Raw genomic sequence first — 8,910 nt, 5'->3', positions numbered from 1 at the left:
AAAGAAAAATAGTTACAATAACCAATAATAAGGCACACGTTAGAAGTTCCCCGGCAACGGCGCCATTTTGATGTTAGGATTTTTGCCAGTAAAGAATGTCATAAAAACAGTCGCGTTGTAGATATAGTCTCTAAACCGACAAAAATCCCTTCGTACAAACGTTTTGGGTGTCACAAGTAACAAACCCCTGTAGAAATTGTTAACCGAGTATTCAAACCTCGGGTCGTCTTCTCAAGGAACTACGAGGAAGTATGTTCTTATTATTGGTTATAAAGGTTGTAATCGGGGTTTAGAAGGTGAGAAGCAAGTAATTTAAATGAGGAGTGAATTAAATGGCAATTAAAAATAAATAATAACTGTAAAACAACTTTTGGTAAGATAAGGGAATTTAGAGGTCTAACATAGTTATCTCTCTCAACTATAATAAAAGTTGAATCTAAGCTCCACTTGGTCAACCTTTACCAGGGCAAAGAAAAGTCAAGGGACTAATTAAATTGACCTTTGAATCATAATTATTTCCTAAGAAAAGGTTGGGATTATTTAGGTTCAGCTCAATTAGCAAGATAACGATTATTAATTACGTTGAGTTTAATAACTATTGAGTTACTAAATTCTTAATCAGAACCAAAAGGGAAAAAAAAGTAAAATTGCTGGAATAATAAAAATATCCTTAGATGGGAAGCAATGGCAATTTAATTCAAAGAGAATAATTATAAACTGAAAATACCTCAATTATCATAAAATAAAAATGTCATCAACAGCCAATTGGGCAACATCAATCAAACATAATAAAGGCTTCAGAGTAATCAAAATATAAAAGAGAAATTAAATAGTAAAAAGGAATATTAAACCTGGGATCGAGAGTCACTCTAGAAAGCTAAGAGAAGTCCTAAATCCTAATTTCTAAAAACACTACCTAAATCCTAAGAGAGAGAGAGAGGAGAGGCTCCTCTCTCTCCAAAACTACATCTAAAACATGAAAAGTAAATTATGAGAGGCTTCCTTATGAATGGATGCATTTCCCCCAATTTATAGCCTCTAATCTGTGTTTTCTGGGCCAAAAACTGGGTCAGAAATAGCCCAGAAATCACTTCCAGCGCTTTCTGGTCCGTACAGGTCGCGGAAAAGTGACGCGGTGATGATTGGATTTTTGATGGTTTAGAATTTCACAAATGAATTCTCGTTGCAAGTATAGTTCCTAAACCAAACAATAATCATTTCATACAAAAAGTTGTTTGTCACTAAAACAAACCCCTAAATTTATAAACCGAAGTATTGAAACCTCGGGTCGTTCTCCCTAGGAATTACAATAGAGTGTCTTGTTATTGGTTGTGAGTTATTTTGGGGTTTTGATATGAAGCATGAAAGATAAATGGCAAGAAAGTAAACTAAGGCCTAAAAAGGTCTTGGCAAGGGTTGGTGGTCAAGGATCTCTATCCTAATCACTAACCACAATATGAGAATTGGCAAGGATTAATCTCATTAAATCATCCTCTAACTAGTAGTAAAGGAAAGTCAAATGAGCTATATCAATCCTAGTCCATAAGTCCTAACTCTCCACTAATTCAATTAGTGAGAACTAGAGTAAATGGCTCCCAATCATCAATTACTTGGACATTAGTAACTCAAGAGTTCCTAAGTTACCTTTTCAAGCCAAGAGTATAAAATTCTACTCTAAAATCCATCAAACACTTGGAAGGCATAAAAAGAAAACATAGTAAATCAACAATAAGAACAAAATCTAACAACAATTATTGCAAAGAATTAATGACAACAAATCAAAAGGAACACAATTATTATGATTTACCTTGAATTGAATAGAAAGAGAGTAGAAGAAACAAAAGTAGATCTACAACAAAACATAAGAACAACATAAAGGAAATTACAACAAAAGAGTAGAGGAAGATGAATGTAACAACAAAGAATTGAGAAGATAGAAGTAGAAGAAGATGTATTACAATCTAGATCTAAGAACTAAACCTAATCCTAATCCTAATCCTAGAGAGAAGTGAGAGCTTCTCTCTCTAGAAACTACTTCTAAAACTAAACTTAAACTAATGGTAACTAACTTATGTTTCCCTCTTCATTCCTTGGGTTAAATAGCATCAGAAATGAGTTGGATTGGGCCCACAAGGCTTTAGAATTCGCTGGCCACATTTTGCTTTAAGTGAACCAGGTGGCAGCAACGGCGCGTGCGCGTACTATGCTCGTGAGCGCCACCATATGTGTAGCAACTATAGCAAATCTTATATCGTTTTGAAGCCCCGGATGTTAGCTTTCTAACCCAACTGGAACCGCATCATTTGGACCTCTGTAGCTCAAGTTATGGTCGTTTAAGTGGGAAGAGGTCGGCTTGACAGCTTTCCGGTTCTTTCATTTCTTCATGAGTTCTCAAACTTTTCATGCTTCTTTCTTCATTCCCTTGATCCAATCTTTGCCTCCTAAACCTTAAATCACTTAACAAACATACCAAGGCATCTAATGGAATCAAGGAGAATTAGATTTAGCTATTTTAAGTCCTAAAAAGCATGTTTTCACTCTTAAGCACAATTAAAGGAGAATATACAAAACCATGCTATTTCATTGAATAAATGTGGGTAAAATGTGATAAAATCCTCAAAAATCAATACAAGATAAACCCTACAAATGGGTTTTATCAACCTCCCCACACTTAAACCAAGCATGTCCTCATGCTAAAACCAAGAATGAAGTAAGGGTATGGCATTTATTCAATGGAAACTAACTAAATGCAATCTACCCATATGCAACTATCTAAATGAATGCAATTGCTTGGTCAAAATAAATCAATTCCCAAGAAGCATATATGCACAAGGGCTAAGGACTAGCAAGTCTAATCCACAATTGAATAGAGTTATTAAATATTTTTACAAACTTGCATGAAAAGAGTGATGATTGTAGGTGAAAACATGTAATTGAGCATCGAACCCTCACCGGAAGTGTTTGCACTCTATTCGCTCAAGTGTTTAAGGTTGATTCACTCAATTCTCCTCTAATCATGCTTTCTAAGATTTGTTTTTCTTCTAACAATCGACATATATCTCATGCATGCATACAAGTATCATGAGGTCTTTTCTTTGGTTGTAATGGGGCTAGGGTCAAGGTATGATGCATATATGGTTAAGTGAGCTTGAAATTTGAATCTTTGATAAGCTTAAACTTCCCACCTAACCTATGACATCCTATACAATTAAGTTCTAACCTAACTACCCATTTTTCACTTTTTCACATACTCATGTATCCCTTTTCATTTCACAACATATGCATTGAGTTTTATTGGACCTTGCTTTGGGGCATTTTGTCCCATTTTTATTACTTTCTTTTTCTTCATTTTCTTTCTTTTTCTATTTTTTCTTTTTCTTTTCCATATTATTTTTTCTTTTTTTTTTCTTTTTTTTCTTTTGTTTTTCTCAATTTTTTTCTTTCTTTATACAAGAACCTCAATGCATAAGGTTTTACATTTGATCAATACATGAGTATGTACCCAATTCCCAATATTTCCAATAATAATACAAAACTACCCTTTTATTCACCCAATGTCCCAAGATTCCCACACTTGAATGATACTCACACACACTAGCCTAAGCTAATCAAAGATCCAAATTAAGGACTTGTATTGTTTTTCGCTTTAGGCTTGTAATGTGCTAAAATAAGAACGAAGTGGGTTAATCGTAGGCTCAAATTGGCTAACAAAGGAATATAAAAGGTAAGGCTATTTGGGTAAGTGAGTTAAATAAAATGATGGCCTCAATCATATAAATGCATGAATACACAAAATAATGGACATAAAGAATCAAACAAATCAAAGATTACAATTATAGAAAGAGAATAATGCACACAAGAAGGAAAAATAAGTGGTTATAAGATGTAACCACACCATTAGGCTCAAAACTCACTTTCTTGTGTTCTTAGCTCAAAAACATGATCCACAATATATATAATTCAAGCAAGTTTAATGAAAAGTTTTCACTCAAATCAATTGTTGCCCTATAGATAGAAATCCTTGAAAAATTTCATTATTTTGACTAAGCTTATTTTGTATATATATGCAAAAATAAGAAAATGCAAGTAAAAATCCTAAAATCTTAAAATGAAATGCAAAAGTGTTGGGATTAGAATTTTGTCACCCAAAATCGCCGACCGGTCGGACGACCTCCCCACACTTAAAAGTTTGCACCGTCCTCGGTGCACTCAAAGATGAGCAAGGGGGTACGGCGAATCTCCGGATTGCTGCGTGTTCTTAGTCTTGCCTCCGTTATTGCTTGTGGTGCATCATTTGTGAAAAACAAAAATATAACACCATAAGATGGGAAAACAAAAGCAAGGAAGCATAATTGTTGGAATGAGGTAATTCACTAGAATTGAGTGAGTGAATTAGTGTGACATTAAGAAATATTAGGTATGTGAATTCTAAATTGCGCGGTTTAGAACACACATTAGCCTAAAAGTTATGTCACAAAAGAAGCATGCACTTCACTTATTCTAGTGTGCTTGAGATGCTTTAAGTAAACTTGTAAGGTAAAACAAGCATTAAAGAAGCATGAAAGCATTCAAGTTAAAGCCTATGGATGCATATGATCATGAAACACAATGCATTAAGGTAAATGCACAACATCATCTATCAAGAGGTTGCCTAATCAAGGAAAAGGATTCAAATCACATGATGGCTAGCTACAACATGCAATTCAAAAGAGTTATAAGCTCGAAGGCAATTCACATCACTTGGTATTTTTCAAAAGGTAAGCATGAAAAACTCAAAACCAAGTAGCAAAATATAACCTCAATTAAATAGTCCAACAAAGATTATCGAAAAACATTCATGCTAAAATAGCATTTAGGCAATAAGGAGGCAGCAATGCATAGTAAACAAAGTCAATAATCCAACACTTATAATAAAAAAAGGAGAAAATGAAATGAAAACTAACCAAAACTAACTAATCGACTAACCAACTAACTAATTAACTAACTAAAATAAATGGTTATCCATGGTGTTTGGAAGTGTTGGATGAGGGGTAGGAGGAGGGAAGAAGAAAGGAGGAGGAAAGAAATAGAAAGAGGAGAAGAAAAGAAATGTGGTGAAGGAAGGAAATCCACGCGTACGCGCGCATGCCACGCGCGCGCGGATGGTGTATTTCAAGAGTGGCGCGTACGCGTCATGTGCACATGCGCGCGAGTGGGGTTGTGCCAAAGGCACAACGTTTGCGTGGCATAGGCATAACTCTCTGGAAAATGTATGGAATATGGAACTTCTCAATCCACGCGTACGCACCATGTACGCATGCGCGTGGATGGTCAAAAACGCTTGATGCACGCGTACGCGTGGATTGTGCTCTATTTTTCAAAAAATTTTTGCTATGTTTTTGCACCAATCCAAGCATTCCAAACCTCCAAACAGATACCAAAACACCATAAAACCTTATTTAACATGATAAAATGCTAATTAAACTCAACAAACTAATCAAAACATGAATTTAAACTAATTCTACCAATATGTACAAAAAGAGAAAATGAAAAGAAGTTACCATGGTGGGGTGTCTCCCACCTAGCACTTTTGTTTATTGTCCTTAAGTTGGACTCATGGGGAGCTCCTCATCAAGGTGGCTTGTGCTTGTACTCATCTTGGAATTCCCACCAATGCTTGGACTTCCAATAAGCTCCATCATTCAAGATTAATATCTCCAAGCTTTGATGGAGTTCTTCACAAACCATGGGCTCCCAATGTTGATCCTCATGTGTTCCCAGATCCCATATTTTGTCTTCACACCCATCTCCAAGTTGATTATCATTAATCTATGTGGGTGGTAAGTAAGGTGAATTCTCAACAAAGTGACCAAACATCCTTCTAGACCCATGTACTCTAGTTATACACCAACCTTTGCTATCAAGCTTTGGACATGTGACCATAATGAACCTAGAATGATGCTTTCAACCACTAACCATCTCCTTTTTACTCTTAAAGCCACAAATATATCTAAGTTGACCATCCGTTTCAAGCAAACCATATTCAAGGGGAATAATAAAGCTTGAGTATAAGGAATTTACCCACTTGAATGAGAGAGTGGATGGTGGTGGCTTGGGGAGAGGTATTTCCAATGTGCCAGTAAGCTCCACTCCCTTATTTTCTTCCTTGATTGCCTCCACCTCTATATCACTTTCAAATTCATTAGGAGAAGGTTCTTCAAATTCAAAGGATTCTTCACTAAAAAGGTTGGATGCATGATCTTCATCACTAAGGGAACTCAATTCTTGCTTCACTCCTTCCAAGTCTTCATATGGGATATGCCTTGGAGGTTGTGCACATTCCTCCTCAACATCAACTTCAATCTTCTTGGAGGAGTTTTCTATAACTCTAGGTTCCCATAGAGGTTTCGCATCTCCTAAGTCTTCAACCATTTCTTCCCTTTCTTCAATAATCATAGGCTTCTCCAATTATTCTAATACAAAGTGGCATTCCTCATTTTTTGTCGGAGTTTCCAATCTCTCCTTCATGCTATGTTCCTCTTTAGATTCTCCACATGTGACCATGGGAGTGCTTTGAGTGCTCAAGCATTGGGAGGCTAAAATGCTTGCTACCTTAGTTAAGGTAGCCATAAATTCTAGTGTCTCCCTTTGCATTTCTCCTTGTCCTTGAAGTATAAGGCAAAGAATTTCATCTATTGAGGATTGGAGTGGATAAGAGGGTTCATTGTCTTGGAGAAAGGGTTCATTATAGGAAGGTGGTTCTTCTTGGTAAGGTGGTGGTGCGTATTGAGGTGGCTCTTGGAAGTAGTAATCTTGGAATGGTGATTCCATGTAGGGCTCATATGGTTCAAAAGGTGGTTGGTATGGTGGATAAGGATTAGAGTCATATGGAGGTATTTGGTGAAAAGAGGCTTGTGAGTATAGTTGATGATCATGTTGAGGAGATGATTCATAGGCATATGGTGGTGGTTCTTGAAAGTCACAAGAAGATTCACCATAGCCATTGGATTGGTATGCATCATAGAATGGCTCTTCTTCATAGTGCATTGGTGGAGGTTGTTGCAATGAAGATTGATCATATGCATATGGCTCCTCCCACCTTTGGTTGTCCCATTCTTGATGCATGTTGTCATTGAAATTCACATCTCCTACAACATAGTTGTAATCATACTCATAGCCAAGATGAGAATTCATGATGAAAAGAGAAAGTAAAATTCAAAAGCTAATAGAAATTAAGAGAAACAAAATTCTACAACTAGTAAATAAAGCAAAGGGCAATATATTCACAATATTCACATATATACAATAACCAATACCATAACACCATTGCAATTCCCCGGCAACGGTGCCATTTTGATGATTGGATTTTTGATGGTTTAGAATTTCACAAATGAATTCTCGTTACAAGTATAGTTCCTAAACCAAACAATAATCTTTTCATACAAAAAGTTGTTTGTCACTAAAACAAACCCCTAAATTTATAAACCGAAGTATTGAAACCTCGGGTCGTTCTCCCTAGGAATTACAATAGAGTGTCTTGTTATTGGTTGTGAGTTATTTTGGGGTTTTGATATGAAGCATGAAAGATAAATGGCAAGAAAGTAAACTAAGGCCTAAAAAGGTCTTGGCAAGGGTTGGTGGTCAAGGATCTCTATCCTAATCACTAACCACAATATGAGAATTGGCAAGGATTAATCTCATTAAATCATCCTCTAACTACTAGTAAAGGAAAGTCAAATGAGCTATATCAATCCTAGTCCATAAGTCCTAACTCTCCACTAATTCAATTAGTGAGAACTAGAGTAAATGGCTCCCAATCATCAATTACTTGGACATTAGTAACTCAAGAGTTCCTAAGTTACCTTTTCAAGCCAAGAGTATAAAATTCTACTCTAAAATCCAACCAAGCATTTCATCAAACACTTGGAAGGCATAAAAGGAAAACATAGTAAATCAACAACAAGAACAAAATCTAACAACAATTATTGCAAAGAATTAATAACAACAAATCAAAAGGAACACAATTATTATGATTTACCTTGAATTGAATTGAAAGAGAGTAAAAGAAACAAAAGTAGATCTACAACAAAACATAAGAACAACATAAAGGAAATTGTAAAAAAAGAGTAGAGGAAGATGAATGTAACAACAAAGAATTGAGAAGATAGAAGTAGAAGAAGATGTATTAAAATCTAGATCAAAGAACTAAACCTAATCCTAATCCTAATCCTAGAGAGAAGTGAGAGCTTCTCTCTCTAGAAACTACTTCTAAAACTAAACTTAAACTAATGGTAACTAACTTATGTTTCCCTCTTCATTCCTTGGGTTAAATAGCATCAGAAATGAGTTGGATTGGGCCCACAAGGCTTTAGAATTCGCTGGCCACATTTTGCTTTAAGTGAACCAGGTGGCAGCAACCGCGCGTGCGCGTACTATGCGCGTGCGCGCCATCATATGTGTAGCAACTATAGCAAATCTTATATCGTTTTGAAGCCCCAGATGTTAGCTTTCTAACCCAACTGGTACCGCATCATTTGGACCTCTGTAGCTCAAGTTATGGTCGTTTAAGTGGGAAGAGGTCGGCTTGACAGCTTTCCGGTTCTTTCATTTCTTCATGAGTTCTCCAACTTTTCATGCTTCTTTCTTCATTCCCTTGATCCAATCTTTGCCTCCTAAACCTTAAATCACTTAACAAACATACCAAGGCATCTAATGGAATCAAGGAGAATTAGATTTAGCTATTTTAAGTCCTAAAAAGCATGTTTTCACTCTTAAGCACAATTAAAGGAGAATATACAAAACCATGCTATTTCATTGAATAAATGTGGGTAAAATGTGATAAAATCCCCAAAAATCAATACAAGATAAACCCTACAAATGGGTTTTATCAACCTCCCCACACTTAAACCAAGCATGTCCTCATGCTAAAAC

Source organism: Arachis hypogaea, chromosome 3 (genome assembly GCF_003086295.3).
Source record: "Arachis hypogaea cultivar Tifrunner chromosome 3, arahy.Tifrunner.gnm2.J5K5, whole genome shotgun sequence".
Classification (NCBI taxonomy): domain Eukaryota; kingdom Viridiplantae; phylum Streptophyta; class Magnoliopsida; order Fabales; family Fabaceae; genus Arachis; species Arachis hypogaea.
This window is presented reverse-complemented; position numbering follows the sequence as displayed.